This window comes from Oryctolagus cuniculus, chromosome 8 (assembly GCF_051225735.1).
Source record: "Oryctolagus cuniculus isolate XC-2025 breed Fujian yellow rabbit chromosome 8, ASM5122573v1, whole genome shotgun sequence".
NCBI lineage: Eukaryota > Metazoa > Chordata > Mammalia > Lagomorpha > Leporidae > Oryctolagus > Oryctolagus cuniculus.
The window spans coordinates 128,017,808-128,039,238 of record NC_142874.1 but is presented as its reverse complement, the minus strand read 5'-3'; the positions used below and the strand labels follow the sequence as shown (position 1 = coordinate 128,039,238).

Sequence of the window (21,431 nt, the reverse complement as noted above, 5' to 3'; positions counted from 1 at the left end):
AATTGACTTGACCCTCAAAAAATGCTAGGACATAATTTCTTTCCAAAAGTCAATCTTATAAAATATTCTATCCACAAATCATGACAGCTAATTCAGCCTTAGATAAAGCAATTCCAAATGTGATGGGTAGCTTGTTGGAAAGAAAGAATTCATTTGAGTCATGTCTGGTACCAATACATATTTTTCCTTTTGAGTCATTTTCCAAAATAATAATAGTAATGCACAGAAATTATCATAAGGGATTTCTATGTTCACCAATGGCTATTAAGAAAATCCCAAAAAGACATTATGTGAAATACAGTTCTATCAGAATGCAGAAATACAAAATCAAGCAGACTGATGAAGAAGATTCACATCTAAGCAAAAGAAACATTTTGGCAGAAAAGCTATAACCAATTATTCCAGGAATTCTTGGAACCATTCTCCATAGACTTTTTTTTTCAAACATATGTTGCCTTGGAACAATAGCACAAATCAAATATTATTAAATGCATTAAAATGCATTGAGAAAATCAACATTTCATTACAGGTTAGACATATGTTTTTGCTCTCCTGTGTTGGGATTTGTGCTTTCAACTTAGAATTAATCCTCAAGTCCATGAAGTAATATATGGGAGAGGAATAGGTGAAAGAATTCCTGTAAGCCTCGGTTCATTGGTTTCTGTCTTGTGAAGATTAATTGAAAACAGAAGTATAGAATAAGGTCTTTTTTTAAAAAAAAAATAATTGTATTAATAAAATCAATATTTTCTAAATCATGTTTTCCAATTTTGTTTCAAAATGTGTGTATGTAAGTTCAGTAACCCCAAATAGCCTGTTTAAAAGAAAAAAAGCTGAGTGCATATCCTATATAAAGTACCACCTAAGTATTGAAGATGTATTGAGGAACTGATAAGGCCATGAGCTACCATGATACTAATTGATGTGTAGATGTCAAATACAAACTAAAACAAATGGTGGGAAAACAGTGATTCTAATAGCTTTCAGCTTGTCATTTTGTCTTTTTTATCACATGCAAGCTATGTATCTTGGACATATTAATCACAAAAAGAAGACATTTTTCTCCACTGATTTATCTTTTACTATGCTGTCCCTTAAATTTTAGTATTCTACAGGTTTCCATCCTAACCTTTCTCTGAATAATCTCATTATACAGCATTCAATTTCACCACCTTTTAAATACTGAGGGTTTCCAGAGCCATATCTCCAGAGGAGATCTACCTCATATTAAGTACACTGGTGCTTCCTAACAACTGTATATCCCTGTATCTGGGACCCTGCCTGATCCTTTAATGGCAGGAGTGCCCCAGGTTCCTGCATGTAGAGCAAGCCCTTAGCGTCCTGAAGTAACTCCTAGTGGGCAGTTTCAATCAATGAGACTGGGGTTGGTAGATAACTATTCCAGCATCCTCACTTATTCAATGGAACTCCAGTGAAGTATATTGTACAGAGTCTTTCATAGTATCTCAGTGTCAAAACAACAAAATAATTGTCCCCAGAGATACCTTGTAAATGGACCATCTTACTTCTAGACCTGGAATTATGCCAAAATGAACAATTTGTATTCAAATCCAAGTCTCAACTTAAACATCCATCTATCTGAGGCAGATATCTGAGGCAGATATCTGGCACAGCAGTTGAGTCAACACTTGAGAAACAAGCATCCCATTTCAGATTGCCTGGGTTCAAGTCCTGACCCCCCCTTCCAATTCCATATTTCTGCTCATGTGAGCCCAGGCAGGCAGCAAGTTATGGCTCAAGTGGCTGGGTCCCTGCAACTCATGAGGGAGAGCTGGTATGAGTTCCCAGCTTCCTGGCCCAGCCTTGGCCATTGCAAGCATTTCAGGAGTGAACCAGTGGGTAGGGGAAAGATACACATTCTCTTTCTTTCTCTCTCTCTCCCTCTCTCTCTCTCTCTCTCTCTCTCCATATCTGGACATGTCATGAACCACTGAAGTTGTGAAAACAAATTCATCTTGTTCTTACACCTAGGTTGGGAATCACAGATATCAACAATCTGTGTTGTCTTAATTATGCATTCAGTGATATCATTGGTATACAAAACTGTTACTTTTTTTAGTGTTGATTTTTTATGTTTTTTGACAGGCAGAGCTAGAGAGTGAGAGAGACAGAAAGATCTTTCCTCTGCCGGCTTACCCCCAAATGGCCGCCATAGCTGGCACGCTGCGCCGATCTGAAGCCAGGAGCCAGGTGCCTCCCCCCAATCCCGTCTCCCATGTGGGTGCAGGGCCCAAGCACCTGGGCCATCCTCCACTGCCCTCCCAGCTACAGCAGATATATATCTGGCAATTTTAATGAATTGGTTTAGCAATTCTAAGTGTATACCTGCTCCACCAAGTTTACTGCAGCACTATTCACAACAGCCAAAATAGAGAATCACCCAAGGTATCTATCATCAATTATGTTTTTTCCTTATCCTCTATGTCCTGTCATGAAAGGTCTCAATTCTAATTTTTTAACATCTCCCTACCTAGCTCATTTTCTTCATGTCGATTACTTATGACTTAGTTTTTTTTTCCAATTTTTTTATTTTTTTAACTTTCATTAAATAAATATAAATTTCCAAAGTACAGCTTTTGGATTACAGTGGCTTTTTCCCCCCATAACCTCCCTCCCACCTGCAACCCTCCCATCTCCCACTCCCTCTCCCATCCCATTTACATCAAGATTTCAATTATCTTTATATACAGAAGATCAATTTAGTATATACATAGTAAAGATTTCAACAGTTTGTACCCACAAAGAAACACAAAGTGTAAAGTATTGTTTGAGTACTAGTTATACCATTAATTCACACAGTACAACACATGGGGATCCTACATGGGGAGTAAGTGCATAGTGACTCCTGTTGTTGATTTAACAATTGACACTCTTGTTTATGGCATCAGTAATCACCCTAGGCTCTTGTCATGAGTTGCCAAGGCTATGGAAGCCTTTTGAGTTTGCCAACTCGGATCTTATTTAGACAAAGTCAGAGTCAAAGGGGAAATTCTCTCCTCCCTTCAGAGAAAGGTACCTCCTTCTTTGATGGCCCGTTGTTTCTCCTGGGATCTCACTCTCTCACTCGCAGAGATCTTTCATTTAGGTTGTTTTTGTCTTTGGTTGTTGTTGTTGTGTGTGTTTGTGTGTTTTTTTTTGTTGTTGTTGTTTTTTTTTTTTTTTTTTTTTTTTTGCCAGAATGTCTTGGCTTTCCATGCCTAAAATACTCTCATGGGCTCTTCAGCCAGATCCGAATGCCTTAAGGGCTGATTCTGAGGCCAGAGTGCTGTTTAGGACATCTGCCATTCTATGAGTTTGCTGTGTATCGTGCTTCCCATGTTGGATCCTTCTCTCCCTTTTTGATTCTATCAGTTAGTATTAGCAGACACTAGTCTTGTTTATGTGATCCCTTTGACTGTTAGCCCTATCATTATGATCAATTGTGTACTGAAATTGATCACTTTGGCTAGTGAGATGGCATTGGTACCTGCCACCTTGATGGGACTGAATTGGAATCCCCTGACACATTTCTAACTCTACCATTTGGGGCAAGTCAGATTGAGTATATCCCAAACTATACATCTCCTCCCTCTCTTATTCCCACTCTTATATTTAACAGGGATCACTTTTCAGTTAAATTTAAACACCTAAGAATAATTGTGTGTTAATTAAAGAGTTCAGCCGATAGTATTAAGTAGAACAAAAAAAAATACTAAAAGGGTTAAAGTTTTAAGTTGTTCCTCAACAGTCCGGACAAGGGCTGATCAAGTCACTGTTTCTCATATTGTACAGTTCACTTCAACAGGTTTCCTTCATGGTGCTCAGTCAGTTGTCACCGATCAGGGCGAACATATGATATTTGTCCCTTTGGGACTTGCTTAATTCACTCAGCATGATGTTTTCCAGATTCCTCCATTTTGTTGCAAATGATAGGATTTCATTGTTTTTTACTGCTGTGTAGCATTCTATAGAGTACATATCCCATAATTTCTTTATCCAGTCTACTGTTGATGGGCATTTGGGTTGATTCCAGGTCTTAGCTATTGTGAATTGAGCTGCAATAAACATTAAGGTGCAGACAGCTTGTTTGTTTGCCAATTTAGTTTCCTTTGGGTAAATTCCAAGGAGTGGGATGGCTGGGTTGCATGGTAGGGTTATATTCATGTTTCTGAGGAATCTCCAGACTGACTTCCATAGTGGCTTAACCAGTTTGCATTCCCACCGACAGTGGATTAGTGTTCCTTTTTCCCCACATCCCACCAGCATCTGTTGTTGGTAGATTTCTGAATGTGAGCCATTCTAACCAGGGTGAGTTGAAACTGCATTGTGGTTTTGATTTGCATTTCCCTGATGGCTAGTGATCCTGAACATTTTTTAATGTGTCTGTTGGTCGTTTGAATTTCCTCTTTTGAAAAATATCTATTAAGGTCTTTGGCCCATCTCTCAAGTGGGCTGTTCGTTTTGTTGTTGTGGAGTTTCATGGTCTCTTTGTAGATTCTGGTTATTAATCCTTTATCTGTTGCATAGTTTGCAAATATTTTTTCAATTCTCTTGGTTGCCTCTTCACTTTCCTGTTTCTTTTGCAGTACTGTAATCCCAATTGTTAATTTTGGCTTTGACTCCCTATGCCTCTGGGGTCTTTTCCAAGAAGTTATGACTTATTTTGAATGTCAATCATGAGGTCCCTAAATTATGCAAATAGTCCTCGCTGAAAACTTAGCTCTCTGTCTTTTCTACCAGTGATGGTTGACTGCACCAAGGATTAGACAAACATTTGGTAATACATTACCCTGGATGTGTCTGTGAGGGTATTTTTGAATGAGTTTAGCACTTGACTTGGTAGACAGTGTTAAGCAGATTGCCATTCCTAGTGATGGGCCCCCTGCAATCAGTTGCAAAGACTAAAAAAAGGTTGGTTCTCCTGTAGTTAGAGATAATTCCTCCTATATCTGTGGCTTAAGTCTGGATTTCAATCTCTTCCTTCCTTTAGATTTGAATTGAAACATCAGCTCTTCAGGATCTCAAAGCTGCTTCTGGGATAGAATTTACACAATCAGCACATTCCCGGTTTTCTTTAGTACAGATGTAGGGACTTCATGTCAGCCAATTCTTGAAGATAAATCTGTAACAATCCATCTTTCCACATCCTGTAGTTCTCTCTCTCTAAAGAACCCTGAATAGTGCACAAACACGCATGCATGCACACATACACACACTACTGTGGCATCATCTTGATGATTTAAAGAGAAAGGAGGAAGGAAGAAAGGGAGAGAAAAAGGAAAGAAGAGGCTCTATGTCATCAATCTGCTTATAATTCAAACAATGACTATACTTTGCTTTCAAGATAAAATTCAAATTCCATGAGTATGGTATATAAACTGTCAACAGTCTTACCCCAGTGATCTTTCAGTAGTCATCCATCCAACTAACACCACAAACATGTTCAATGCTATGTAATTCACAAAATAGTTCATGCTCTCTTCTACCTTAAAGCACTCAGTTTTTCTTCTATGCCTCAAATATGCTCCCCAAAACCTCTTTCTTCAGGCTAATTAATAAATATTAATTCTACCATGACGTACTCCAGTCTGTCCACTTCAAACCCAGAGTCTGACTTCAATGCACTTCCTATGTGTCCCCACGTCACACCATGTGCCAAACACTGAGCTAAATGTTGGGAAAAATAAGAAGAATGAAATACAGTCTCTACTTCCAAGAAACCCATGATCCAGCATACTCTGGCATACAAGTTTAAGAAACTTATTCAGAGGGGAAAAATTACAGGAGAGTAAAAAATGTTGTGAATTCTCCTATAACATACCCAAATAATTTGAATCTAGTTTTTAAAAAAAGTAATTTTGGATTGTATTTTGACATTTAAACTCCCTCATAAATCACTTATTTTTGAACAACATAAGCTATTTACTCACATTAATTATGTTTCTGTTTTCAATTTCCTACCCAGAAGCAAAAAAAGGGCGCAGTTAGGAAAATAAAACACTCCAAACTAAAGGTAATACTGTAAGTTCTTAATTATTTAATACTGGCTCAAGCTAGGAATAGAAATAAGAATTACATGTCTATCTCTGAAATACTTTGAGAGAGAAGGATTCACTTCCTGCTTCCCATTTATTTAACATTTTACAAGAGAGAAAATGATACACCATGTTAAAAACTGACACTATATTAAATAAATTTAGGGACAGTTCAAAAATAAAAGCATGTGTGTGCATGTGTGAATGTATGTGTCTGTTACTATGGAGGACTCAAGAGACAATACTGAAATTGTTCTTTTTTGTGTGCCTTAGTACCTTTTAAGAATTGACCTTGGTGCCCTCAATTGTCTCTGTCCCTCTCTTTCTGAGTTAATGAACACCTGTATAAATTTGCCAACATGAGCTGGAACCCAAAGCCCTGGTGTAATTAGTTGATGTATTAATTTGCCAACTAGATGTGAATTGAACATTACTACCATGGACGATTATGCCAAACCCTAGGAGTAAATGTCCTAAAGGAAATAAAAAATGTAGGTCATTTTCATTTTCAAACTACTAACTGAAAATTTTCCAAAGTCAGTAAATAATTTTATATATTGAGAAACAAGCTTCTATTCTCAACAGAAATGCAAGCATCTAACAGCATAAACAAATATGCTTAAAGAGTTATAAGTTAGCATCACCACTGCTATCATAGATACAATAAAAAATGCTAATAATAAAACTATCCTAGGACAATTTAGCTCAAACATTCAATGTGTTACTAACTGATGCATTATTAAAATTCCATTTAGCTAAATGTTAAATCTACAAAAGGAAAACATGTGAACTGCTGCATTTGATTTATGTTTTATCTTAATGTTTGTATCTTCCTATAATGAAAGCATTTTATGTAGATCAGAAAAAATAAATATAGCCATTAATATTAAAAACATAATTTAGTTAGATAAATGCAAGTCATCAATAACCTCACTGTAAATAAAAAATTGAATCAACGACCACAAACACAACCGGAAAAATACCTTTAAGAGTAAACTTCATTGGAAAATGGATGAGAAATTCATCAATCTATTCCTTTTTTCATTCTATTTTGGTGCTATGTCTTCAGCACTCATATTAATTCTGCATTACAATATAGCATGAAAAGAGGCACTCAATACATACTTCGGAAAGTATTTAAATGAATAAGTATAGAGTTCCAGAAGCTAATGCAATAATACAATTGTGTACGAAATACAGACAGGTGACATTGTAAATTAGTTCTTCAAACATACTAGCAAGAAAAATTAAATAATGTTCTACATTAGGTTATCTAATTAATACACATATTTAGAAAGCATAAAATGAAACTTGCCTTACTGGGTTTACTAAACCCAACAGGAAAACATTCCTCCTACCACGTCACAACCCATCAAACCAAAGACAAAGAACAAAATAATTAGAGCATGAATAAAAAAAGAACTATTATTTTTAGTCAAAGTTTAGTGGTATAAAAATCTGCTAATAAAGAAACACAAAATAAGCACAATAATGTGCTTCAATGTGTCTTTTTTTTTTTTAATTTCGATTAAGTTGTTTCAATTTAAGAACATGGCCTAGGGACCCTATTTATTCTACAATTCCCAGATGATTTTTATCCTCTCATTTAAAAATAAATAAATGTACTTTGTAAATAATAATTCAATTTATAGAAGCATGTGGCACCCAGAAAAGGCTGTAACACTTAAGGAGCTTGATGTCATATTAGGTAAATGTAATTGTCACCTACCGTGTGCCAACTTGTGAGGATCTAGAACCCAAATGATGATTTTGGTTTATTAACTATACAGAAATTCTTACAATTCTAGTTTCTCTAACTTCTTTTCCTTTTAATTATTATTTATGTGAAAGAGAATGACACAAAGAAGGAGACAGAGAGGCACTGAGAGACAAGGACAGAGCAAAACACAGACAGAAAGAGATTCTTCTATATATTGGTTCACCTGCCAAATGCCTACCACATCCAGGGTTGAGACAGGCCAAAACCAGGAGGTGGGAACTCAGTCTCCCATGTGGATGGCAGGGTCCCAAGTACTTGCTGCCTCCCAGGGTATGCATCAGCAGGAAACTGAAATTGGAAATGGAGCTGGGACTCACACTCTGGCAACTGGATACAGAATGCAGGTATCCCAGGTGGTGGCTTACCCACTGCATCGTACACGGTGACCTTATCTCTCTCAACTTCTTCATCTACAAGTTGTGTCTGTCTAGTACTAATCTAAATGCAAGCCTCAGTCTTGCCAAAGATTTACAGAAATGACCCCCTAACACTATGGATTGGGGGATTTTCATATTTTACTAATGATCTGAGGACATATGGTAGAAGGTAAGATATGACATCACATAGTCTTTCACGGCTGTATTAGTCCTATACCCCTTTCTATTTCCACCATTTTCCTACTATTACTAAGAGTAGAAATTAAATTCTGTCTTACCTAATATATAGATTGATATATAAATTTCCTAACATATAAGGCAGAATATTCTTTGTGCAGTTTTCAGTTAATTTTTTTTCCTGTTAAAAAGGAGGAATGGGACAAGTTGTGATGTTCACATCCCACATCAGAGTACTTGGGATCTAACCCCTGCTCCAGCTCCTAACTCCTGCTGCCTTTGCTGGGTGATACTGGTGATGGATCAAGTGGTAGGCTTCCCCTCATCTACATAGGAGACTTAGATGGAATTCTCAGTTCCTAGCGTTGGTTCTCAGCCACTGTGGGCATTTGAGGAGTGAATTAGTGGATAGAATTTCTCTCTCTCTCTCTCTCTTTCCACTTCCTCTCTTTCTCTCTATCCTTCCCTCCCTCTCCCTCCATCTATCTCTCTTTCTCAAATAAAAATTTACCAAAAATAAATACAAGTAAAATAACTCAATACTGAAATTCTCAATTTGCCATCCCTCTGCCCCAAACCCTTTTTCCAAATATTTCCTCTACATTCTCTTCTTCTGGCATTCTCATTACATGTACTTACTTTTAAAAAATTTATTCATTCGAAAGGCAGAGTTACAGGCAGAGGCAGGGGGAGAAAGAGAGAGAGAGAGAGAGGTCTTTCATCTGATGGTTCACTCCGCAAATAGCCACAATCGCTGGAGCTTACAACATACACAGTGGTCCCAGAGGTCTTAGTGTTCTTTCTTTTCCTAAGTCTGTTTTTTCTCTTTGCTTTTCAGTTGTGGAAGATTCTACTGAAATTGCTCTATGCTCAAAAAGTTTTCCTCAACCATGCACAGTCTATTAATATCTCCACCAAATGCTTGAATCAGTTCTGTTGCAGTGTTTTGATATTTACTATTTCTTTGATTCATTCTTAAAATTTCCAGATCTCTATTTATTTATTATCCATCTGTTCTTACATGTCTCCCTTTTCTATCAGAACCCTTAGTGTAGTCATAATTCTGTTAAATTCCTCTATTGCTAATGCTAACACTTCTGCCACATCTGAGTCCAGTTCTGGCACTTGCTTGGTGTCCCGAAACTTTTTTTTTTTTTTTCAAATTAGTATTGCAATGTAACTCACTACTGAAAGCAAGACATGATATATGAGTACAAGGCACAGGAATCAATAGGCCTTTAAGCGATGGAACAGTCAGGTATGAGAAGAGGGAAAGCACTACAGACCCTCTGTTAGATCTGTCTTTCAGTGAGCCTGCGTCCCTGGACTGTGAAGCCATGGGTATGCATAAGTCACACGGAATATATGGCTGGGAAGGATCAGAGCTGGATATTTTCCTTCTCCCATGTGGACAGCCAGAGGAAGCAAGAGTTTAGTATTTGGGCCGGCACCGTGTTATAGTAGGTTTAGCATCCACATGAGGCATTGGCATCCTATATGGATGCCAGTTCAAGTCGCGGCTGCTCCACTTCTGATCCAGCTTCCTGATGATAGCCTGGGAAAGCAGTAGAAGATGGTCCAAGTGCTTGGGCCCATGCACCCACGTGGGAGACCCAGAAGAAGCTTCTGGCTCCTGGCTTTGGATCAGCCCAGCTCCAGCCTTTGCAGCCATTTGGGAAGTAAACCAGTGGATGGAAGGCCTTTCTCTGTCTGTAACTCTGCTTCTCAAATAAATAAATAAATCTTTCAAAAAAAGAAAAGTGCACAGTGTTTCCCTTCCCTCTTGACAGTTAGACTCTGGTAAAGTAGTTTCTCTGGACGGCAAGCCTTGTTAAGAACAGAATGCTCTTTCACATTTCAAATGATTGTCTGCTCTTCCTCCTGGAAACCCCAGAGGGTTTCTCTCCATTCTTCACTATGATAATTGGTAGAGCTCCTGAAGGTAAAACACAAAAGTGTGGGTCTGGTCTGCCCTAAGACTGGATTCCTCTGGAGTATCTAACTCAGACTCATTCACATTGAGCTTCCAGCAACGTGTCAGTTACAGTGTAGGTTTTCTTAGTAAGTACTATATACTAAAAGGTCTTGTATGTTGCATCAACAGTACAAAAGAGAGGCTTGGCAGTGCAGAATCAATTGAATCAGACAAATATGATCATCGGCCAACAAAAAAAAAAAAAAAAAAGGAAAAGGAACCAGTATTTCCTAAGCAATGATAGATATTATTTTTTATAAATTTTTTCTTACTTATTTTTTGTAAATTATTTTTAAAGGTACTTCCTCTAGGCAGACAGCAGTGTCATTTGTAACACTCCCAGTGATTTTAATCATCTGAGCCATCCATAACCTTTACAGTCCATTTTAGTAGCCACTTCACCGTTTATCATCTTCTCTAATTTCAGTTCTTACTTATAACTTAGATACTCAACCATCAAAAAGTTCAAGAGCATTGTACAGCTCTGCTTTAAAAGACTCTTAAGATTACCAGGACAGGCCAGCACCATGGCTCACTTTGCTAACCAACCGCCTGCAGTGTCGGCACCCCCCGGTTCTAGTCCCAGTTGGGGCGCCAGGTACTAGTCCAGGTTGCCCCTCTTCCAGTCCAGCTCTCTGCTCTGGCCCAGGACGGCAGTGGAGGATGGCCCAAGTGCTTGGGTCCCTGCACCTGCATGGGAGACCAGGAGGAAGCAACTGGCTCCTGGCTTCAGATCGGCGCAGAGCTGGCCGTAGCGACCATTAGGGGAGTGAACCAATGGAAGGAAGACCTTTGTCTCTGTCTCTCTCTCACTGTCTATAACTCTACCTGTCAAATAAAAAAAAAATTACCAGAACAAACTGCAGTATTATACATTTATTCTGAGTTGCATTATTTCAAGTAGTATTCCATAAACTTCAAAGCAGAAACAAATAGTTGGGATTCATAGTGTTGGTGTAATTCACAGGTTGATATTTAAAACCTGTTCTGGGGCTGGCGCTGTGGCGTAGCGGTTAAAGCCGCCTGCAGTGCCAGCATCCCATATGAGTACCAGTTTGAGTCCTGGCTGCTCCACTTCTGATCCAGCTCTTTGCTATAGCCTGGGAAAGCAGTAGAAGATGGCGCAAGTCCTTGGGCCCCTGCATTGGAATAGGCTCCTGGCTCCTGGCTTCTGATATGCACAGCTCTGTCCATTGCGACCAATTGGGGAGTGAATCAGTGGATGGAAGACTTGTCTTTCTCTGTCTCTCCTTCTGTCTCTGTATAACTCTTTCAAATGAATTAATTTTATTTTTTAAAAAATAAAAAGTAAATAAAACCTGTTACATTGCATATTCCTGAGCATCCTTTGCCTCTTAGAAAAATACTGACCATTCTTGATGCTAAAATATATTTATGCAATTCAGAATTGATGAAGTCTCTATTAGTATATACAGAATACGATTCAAGTAGCTGAATTTTGGATATACTGCTTAATGTAAATTGACTTTTAAAATATCAATCCAAACTTTTTAATTGAAATTTTATTATTATAAGACTTATTTTTATATGGGATGCAGATATATTCTTGGACATGCTGGATAATATTTCAACTTTATATCTATAATGTCAGATGGGATAAACTAGATAGGTTTCAGTCCAATTAAATGTCTTCCTGAAATCTGTAAATTAATGATTTATATTATATGACAGATAATTGAATTAATAGTAACCAAAACACTCTTCTTCCAAAGGAATACCTAAGAATTATCTATATTTGTCTTATTGGCAAACAAATAAATGCATGATATTAGGATATTGTAATCAAGCATATATATATGAGTAAATTATATAAGAGTAAATTCTAACAAGTTCAAGTTTAATTTGCAAATTCCCCTTATTATGTAAGTTGAAAATTTATAAAATAATTGTTTGCACACCATATGTTATCAGGTGAAAGAAAAAAAAGTAGAACTTAAAAGTTATAAGGAAACAGAATCAGAAACAAACACTGGTGTTTTCTAATATATTCAGTTGCCCTGTTTATGAATTATTTTCATTAAGTCAAGACTCTACTTGTTTGGAACCAGCACACTGCAATAAATGAGAGAACTCTTTTATATAGGTTCTGTAGGGTATTCCCTATAAGAATTTTCAACAATTCTTCCTGTTATAAATCCCCCACCCCAGTTTTAGATGTACCTATTGCCTCTAAAACCTGACCATGTCTAGGTTTATTCAGAGAGAGATTTGTCTCCCCTCCAATGCATTACAATCCTCCATTGCAGGAAGTCTGGTTTCCACTCAAACCTCCCCACCCCCCAATCCAAGTCATTCACCATTTGTCCTTTGCTTTCTATCTTCTAATTTTATTGACACCTCTTAGGTGCTGTCATCTTCTCTCTCATTCATTCGACCCATGTGATTTATTCTTTTCTATTACTCTCAAGGAACAGAGGTAAACTCATTGTCAGGCTCTGCCAGGCCACTGGGTGTGAATAGATAACCCCAGAACAAGTGGCAATCCACAGCCTGAGAACACCACATTATGAATGATTGGCTTTGGTCCGCAGTTCCTGAGGTTACCTGCCCATTCTGTTCTTGCTTATCATGGTCAGCAGTTACTGACAAGGTTTCTTGTATGTCCTGCTCCCCATTATCACCACCCACAGATAGGGACACAACACCGTCCTGGCAAGCTTAAAAGTCCCCCTCCAACACCACTGCCCAGGTGGGCTGAAGTCCTATTTCAGAACCTCCACCCACTGCCTGGGCATGCTAAAATCCTACTCTGGACCCACTAGACTGACTTTCTAAAAATAAAAATCTTTTCTGCCTGGACCAATTGTCTCCATGCCTTCTTCAGAAAGACATTCTAAACTTAACATTTTGGTGCCAAAACCCAGGAAGGTGACTTTGAGGTGATCAGTCTGTGGGGAATCACCACCTCCCCATTGCTCTTTCCACGTTCCACACTGGCCACACTTCTGGGAGACCAGGTGAATCCACCTGAGTCTTCTCTGAAGGACCTTGCATTGTGCTTGTCTCTCGTCCTGTCCTGAAAATCCGGGAGCTAAATCTGGATCTGGTCTGACCTCTCCAACCACAGGGACACCTGGAGGTGAGGATGGGCTCACCGTCTTAAGGTAGAATAAGAGACGCACGGATGCCTGTCCCTCCCCCTCCTCCTCACATCATTTTGACTCTAGGACTCATCCCTCCTCTTCTCTCCACATGGGAATCTCACCCTCATGACTGCCTAAAGATTCACCCCTTGGGTGTCCCCATCATAACCTTAAGGACCTATATCCAGTGGGGAAAAAATAAACCAAAAAGGCATCTTTTTCTAGAATTCAGTTTGCCAAGACTCAGACAACTCCACCAACCACAAAGTGCTCTGAGGTCCCTGTGTCCAGGCATTCTTCTTGCTCTGCATTGCCCTTCACTCTGTCAGCCTTGCACCAGCTAACAGAGTCTCCTCCTTGGGGAAAAGCTCAAACCTCTGTAACCCCTGAACCTCTGCGGTCTGAGCCTACTTCGATCCTGCCAGTCATGCCCCTTCACCACCTCCTCCCCCCTCACGCTCCCTCAGCGCCCTCTTAGGAAATTCCCTCTCCTTCCAAACCTTCTCAGATGTAACTCTCAGTTCTCAGTCCTTTGCTGAGATGCCCGCCTGGCTTGTCAGTTGTATTCTCTCCATTAAACTAGTAACCTTGTTCATCCCACTCGAAATGACCAGTCTGTCTCTCTCTCTCTCTCTCTCTCTCTCTCCCCATCCCTGCCCCCCCCACTTCCCTCTCTCCCTCCCTCCCTCCCTCCCTCTCTCATTCTCTCCAGGGAGGTGCCCATCTGTTCTGACAGATGCTGTACACCATTAAACCTCGCTACCTTGTTTACCATTTGTCTCATGTCTGAATTCTTGCTTGCACAAAGAGAAGACTCCCGGTTTCAGCCATCTCTGCTCACATGTTGTTGGCAGAGCCAGCCAGTGCTAAGTGCTAAGTTCTGAGCAACCTTGCCCTGAGCATGCTCCACATGTAGCCTGTTTCTATCGCTTCCCTGCCTGGTCTAGTGATGCCTAAGTCTCTTTGCCAAGTTCATGGAAACTTGGGCTTTCCCATTCTCACCTATTTCCTTTAAACTAAGCCACCCTGTAAGTGCCAAAGAGATTTCACAAATAAGACCAGTGTCTGCAAATAACGAAGGATAGAGTTAAAAGGGAGAGAATGATCCTGCGGGGGAAACAGGACACACAGCAGACTCATAGAATGACAAAGGCCCTAAACAGCACTCCAGCCTCAGAATCAACCCTTGGGGCATGGCTAAAAGGCCCATGAGAGTCTCACAGGCATGGAAAGCCAAGACACTGTGGCAAAAACAACCTGAAGGAAAGATCTCAGTGAACAAGACCCCAGCAGAAAGAACGGGCCATCAAAGAAGGAGGCACCTTTCTCTGAAGGGAGGAAGGAACCTCCACTGTGATATGGCCTTGACTAAATAAGATCAGAGCTGGTGAACTCAAGGGGCTTCCATAGCCTGGACAGTTCATGACAAGACCCTCGGGGGATTACTAACATCATAAATAAGAGTGTCATTTGTTAAATCAACAACGGGAGTCACTGTGCACCTGCTCCCCATGTAGGATCTTTGTCCTTAATATGTTTTACTATGAGAGTTAACAATAACACTACTAGTCGAACAGTACTCTATATCTTGTGCAGTTGTGTGAGTGCAGTCTGTTGAAATCTTTGTTTAGTATATACTAAGTTGATCTTCTGTATAGAAAGTTAATTGAAAATGAAACCTGATGAAGAGTGGGATGGGACAGGCAGTGGGAGATGGGAGGGCTACAGGAGGGAGGGAGGTTGGGGGGGGAGCCACAACAATGCAAAAGTTGCTCTTTGTAAATTAATATTAATTAAATAAAAAAATAAAATAAAATAAACTAGCCACCCAGGCTCTGTCTGCCTGTCAAGCAAAGTCTCCCTCTTCCTACATACATGCAGGCACTCTCAGAGTATCTCCCAAGAGATGGAAATACCCTTTCTCTCTGTCCTTCCTGTTTGGTACCCCTCCTTACTCGGCCTCAAATGTCAGGAGAAGCAAGAGGTGGAGGGGACATCATACCTACCTCTGGGCAGCAGAGACCCACTGCCTGGTCCCAGTCAGCCCTAAGATCTTTACTTATTCCCTACCAAAGATGCCACATGTCTCATTTCCCCTACCCACTTTGCTGCCATTTTTAAAAACACACTGACAAAAACTGGTCTTAGGATGGTTTAGTCTTGAGAAGGGCCAGGTTTTCCAATTCCCTCTGATGGTTTTCTAGACTGACCAGGACTCCTGGCCTCTCTGAGCCATAGGGGTTACATTTTCTTGCTGGTTAAATTATAAAAGTTTTCCTGCCCATCTATTCAAGAACCCTCTGTTCTATGGTTGGGGACAGTATATATCTTGTTAGAATTCTAGACCTTTCCAAACACCACTGTCTGTCCTGAGCCCTAAAAGGGTAAAATAGTGTGAAACTCTACTGTGTTAGAACTGTTGTTGTAGCACAGTTGGTTAAGCTACTGCCTGCCACACCAGCATCCCAAATGAGCATCAGTTCACGACCCAGCTGTTCCACTTCCAATCCAGCTTCCTGTAAACATACCTAGGAAAGCAGCATAAGATAGCCCAAATGCTTGGGCCCCGGACATTCACATGCACAATCCAAATAGAATTTTGGGCACCTGGCTTCAGCCTGGTCCAGTTCCCAGTCTTTGCAGCCATTTGGGGAGTGAAGCAATGGATAGACTATCTCTATCTCTCTGTCTCTCCCACTCTGTCTGTAACACTGCCTTCCAAATACTTAAATCTGCCATTCATCAGTGACCAGACATGTCTCTGCATATACACATATGTAAATATTTTTCACGATGCCCTCTACAATGTCATCTTGCTGTCAGTTTAAATCTGTACCTTAATTGGTGTCCACATAAGTGTGTATCATGAAGACTGTACTGCCTTTCCCTTTAGATGTGCTAAAACTTTCTTAATTCCCTAAAACAGGATATTTTTCCTACTGATATTTAGGCATTGTAAACAACACAAGATTTCAATGAGATAAAAAGGGAGATGAGAAGTTTTATGGAAAACCCTAATAAATGGATAGATAGATGATATAAAGTGGCTGACAGATTTGATCTTACCTGAAAAGACATATCTCTCCTGTGGGCACTATCTTAACTCACAAGAAAAAAACAATGTCAAAATATGCCGAAGACTATAGATTATTAGCTCAGGTCATCCTTGATATTAGAAAAAAGCCCCTGGGACCAGCATTGTGGCCTACTGGGATTAAGCTGTTGCCTGCAACAATGGCATTCCATATGGGCACCAGTTTGAGACCCAGCTGTTCCACTTCCAATCCAGCTCCCCACTAATGCTAAAGCAGTAGAAGATGGCCCAAGTGCTTGAGCCCCTGTACCCACATGAAAGACTCAGAAGAAGCTCCAGGCTCCTAGATTCACCCGGGTACAGCCCCAGACATTGTAGCTATCTCGGCAGTTAAACAGCGAATGGAAGATTTCTCTCTCTGTAACTCTACCTTTCAAATAAGTAAAAGAATGAATCTTAAAACAAAGAAAGTAAGAAAGGCCTTGAAGATTAGGGATGGTACTTAATGAGCACCCCTTTACTAACAACCTATAGGCTGCCTCATGGTCTATTTTAACAGAGACCAAGAAGAAAAAGTGAACTAAGCAAAAGGAACAACATAAGGCTAGGTGGTAGGCCCAGCTAATAGCTGCTTTTTACAGTGATCTACTATCAGGGAGATCCAACAAGTCCAGTCCAGTCCTAAATAGCACCTGTAGTTAATGTAAAAAAACAGGGCACTGGGCAAACAGCTATGATGACAAAAGACAGCTTCCAAAGAAGCCCTGCCCACCCTACCAATAACCCGGCCACTGAAAGTGAGGGTCGAAGGATTCCCAGGTCACAACTGCAGACCCTGCTGGACCTAAGCTGAGGAAGCTCTATGCTCTGCCTGGCTTCCAAAGTAACCACCGCAATTGAGGGGACAGCCTGGGGTCATTAGACTTTGAAGCCAGGACAGTATATTTCCTTTTAAAGACACCACCTATTCAGTGCTAACCTCCTTTCCAGATCAGCTCTCCTCCCACACCAACCAGGTGATGAGAATCAATGGGGTACCATCCCTAAGGAGGTTCGCACCTTCTTTGTAATGTTTCCTCCAGCACCCCATATGAAGAGTTAGATCCATGGGTTAACCTGCAAGTCTGGGCCTCATATATACCTGCCCAGGCCTTAAAGTCCATTGGTTATTATTAAGCCTAACTTCCCCTCCTGTCAGTTCCTACTCAGCTTTAAATCAGTTAACAAACAGGGCATCCAAAATTTGACAGTAAATATATCTGACCCTTGGAGAAACAGGTTTCAAAAATCCTCCTAGCTACTAGGTCATGCCTCAGCTGTTGAACTACCTGAAGGCCGACAGCCTGGGCTGCCGTGCTGACTGGGGCGCCCTGGCATCTTCACCTGTGCCGAAAGCTGTAGCTTGGACAACAGATACACAAAGGAGCTTGTGTGGAAGCAGGATGTCACAGACACCCTTTAAGGACCCCCAAAGCCTCATCTAGTGTCACTCATCTGCAGCTACCAGTTGCAAAGCTTGGCTTTGTCCTAAGGAAAGAATTAAACCAGAAATAGAGGCACCAAGGGGTCATCTGAGGCATTATTTACAATGCCTAAATATCAGTATAACATGAATGTCCTGTTTTAGGGAATTAAATAAGACTTAGTACATCTGCAGAGGAAGGAAGTCCAGTCTTCATATTACACACCTATGTGGACACCAAATAAGGTACACACCTAAATTGGCAGCAAGACAGCCCTGTAGAGGGCATTGTGCGAAAATATTTACATATGTGTACACGCACAGACAAGTCTGGTCACTGACAAACGGCAGGACTAAGTGAATTATTTTAACTTTTATGTAATTTATTTCTATGATTAAAACAAGTTATGTCTCTAACAGAGTAAAAATATCTGATTCTATATATATATGTTTTATAATGTATCTTAGATTATATAACTGATCATTTATTATATATAAAGGTATGTAGTTTATAAATTAAGATATATTTAGAAGAGTACATTCAAAGCTTTTGCTGATGGTAGACTGCGAGACTAGATTTCCAGGGACCACTGACCTAAAGTACACTGAGAGACAGTAATTTCATGAGTTCTGTCATGCAGGAACTCATTAAAGACAGACACAAAGATGAGAATTCCTCTTGCATTTCTAATAAAAACATGCTTATGGGACATTATAATAGATAATTTTGTATTTATTATGTAGCCTTTAATTTGCTCCACTAAACATTCGAAACACCAACCTCATTATATAATGTAGACATTTATTGCTAAACAATGAACAAACTGTAGGCATAAATCTGCTTATACATAAATCAGGGTTCTACTAGCACATTTTAAAGCAAAAGAAATACATTGAGACATAGGATTTCTTAAGAATTTAATCCTGAAAAAGAAGTAAGACTATGCACCCAAAAAGGAAAAGTTAAAAATCCAGTTATATAGATTCATATATAGGTTGAAGGAGAAGAGAAGCAAAACTGGAAAGGGACAATGGAAGAATTGTCCCGTTACTGGAAGGAGCATAAAAAGATTTCATGTATTAAATTAGAGATAAAACACCTTCCCTATAAACAATATAGTCCTGCCAATTGTACTGAGCGAGAATGAGGTGGAATTGATTGCACCAGAATTAGATAAAGCACCAGCTAAACAAAGAGCTTCTGGCGTCCTAAGGAAGGAGCCAGAAAGTACAAAAAAAGATCAGTTCGGTGGCAGTCAGCCATTAGATCCCAATGAAGCTAATCCACACCACTAACTTGTGAACGAAGTAGATTTTCCTCCTTGTCTGTTCTCAGAAATAATCGTTAATTTTAAGGGCAGCTCAGGCAGGTGCTCAGAGAGTCCCTGCTGTTCTGACATTGTGTTGGAGTGTTTCCAAGCAGCAAGCTGGTGCAGGCCTTGAGCCCCTTCCACGTCACTGGTTCTCCAATTCCTTGCACCGCCAGACAGTCAGGACTGTCCTACCTATAACACTCAGGACAACAGCAGCTATTCTGGCATCCAGGGAGGATTACTTCCAAAAATTTACAGTCAAAACATCCATACATTTATTCAGCAAGTGACACAAGGGATGTCTAGTCACTGATGTGAACTATGATACGTCTCCTGGGATTACATGACGGGTGCTCATCTGCCTTGCAGATAAGCTATGACTGTGAACTGAATTACTGACATCTTTATGCTTAAGGGGATGTGCTGTGACGCTGACTCACTGCACTTAAGATCAAAGCTGGACACATATAAACTTATACCGGACTTAACACAGAAGAACAGAAAGAATAGGGTTTATTTGTGTGCATCTAAACTTGTAGCATTTTATTTCTCATTCTACAGTGTCCGAGACTGGTTCTCCTGATTTTCACACTTACCTTGCTTTCACCCTTTTGAGGAAGGCAAATGAGAAATGAGAAAAGGGCTAGATGCTGTCCTACATGCCCTTCTTAAAAACATGAATAAGCAGCAATTATTCCTCTAAAGAGTCGCGATTAGTGTATGAATGATTATGGCTCATGATATAAGTGTGGATGACAAAAAGGGATTGTAAAATCTAAGGGAAATGGGTCTCCTTTGTGCACATATCATTCCCCCACCCCTGGGGTATACAGACCCTGCCAACTGTCTTGCTGACAGATCCGCTGTGTCCACTGCAAGTTTCCAGGTGGTGAACAGAGAAATGCAGCCACATGAAGAGCCATCTGTAACATAAAGGCATCTGCCAGCTCTCTCCTCCAGATTCAGTGAGGACCAGTGACATATGTGTTGATCAACTCCCATTCCTTAGAAGGAAGGACCTGTGAAATAAGAGCATGTTCATTTTCCCAAAGTGTTAGCAGGTGGATGACTCCTACTACCCACAATATGTGGATATATCTATTGACACAAAGATAGACTAGATGGATTTCTCACTAACATAGAAGAATAAATGGCAAACTTAGACGAAAGCAAGCAAACACTGTTGTCTCCTAATACAGGTAATGGATGCTCTGTTTACCAGAGGAAAGACTATATGGACATCATTAAGGCACAGAAGTTTGAGGTGCTCCTCTGAATTTCACACAATGGTTCATATCAGCTTTTATGAAATCCACTAGACAAAGATTGTCTGTTGAATCGATAATATATTTAAAAACGAAGAGGAATTTGACAAATTATAAATCAGCAATGGGAGCAATTTTATCTCACTTTAATGACATCTATTAACAAAAAAATAATAAGCCAAAATTGATAAAGAAAAATTATTCCAATTTCAATCTGAACTGAGAATACATTCTTATATCAACTTGGAAACTATCAGGTGTAAAGATAAAGGTACTTTCTTTGAAATGGAAACTTTAGAAGTGTGAATGCAACTGGCCCTGTGTTAAAACCATTCACGTCTTGAATTTTAATTCCAATTATACAGCTTGCAAGCTAATGCCAAAATGAACCTGTTTTCCTCTCTACTTAGAAAAGTGAGGAGGGAAGGAAAACTACACATGGCATCACTGGAAACAAGCCAAGTGACAGAGTGCTGGGGAAGGAATTGGCAGCCACACCATCTGAGAGATCAAACCGGTGACAATTTTCAATGCATTTCAAAAATAAGATGTAGCATAGTATGACAAGCACAAACTTTTTAACAAAAGCAGTGAGAATTACTTCACTCCCTCCCCTTTTCTGCAATTATCATTCTAGTCTTCTAAACGTTCCCACTTGATTCAAGCTACATTGCTATTTTGGTATAAATGTCAAGAAAGTCTTAAAGACTATATTTTTCTAATCTTGGAAGATGCCTCAACTTTTTTGGAGAAAACAAGGTTCTAACAAACAAAGGGAATTTGGAGATAACTTCTGCCTGATTAAAAATGGAAATATATATCACAAGGAAGCATTGCTAAAGGAAAAAAAAAACCCACTGGCTATTAAAAGTGTTAGCAGTCTGCAGGCCCATAATCTAGTCCACAACA

General features: G+C 39.7%; 1 long non-coding RNA gene across 1 annotated transcript in view; it reads right to left on the bottom strand.

Annotated features, from left to right (window-relative positions):
- Positions 1-18,729: 18,729 nt before the first annotated feature.
- Positions 18,730-21,431, bottom strand: part of LOC103350790 (uncharacterized) — a 59,337-nt gene continuing 56,635 nt past the window's right edge. The window contains exon 3 of the long non-coding RNA XR_016212145.1: positions 18,730-20,276. This is a non-coding gene — a long non-coding RNA (uncharacterized LOC103350790). The remainder of the gene's footprint in view (positions 20,277-21,431) is intronic.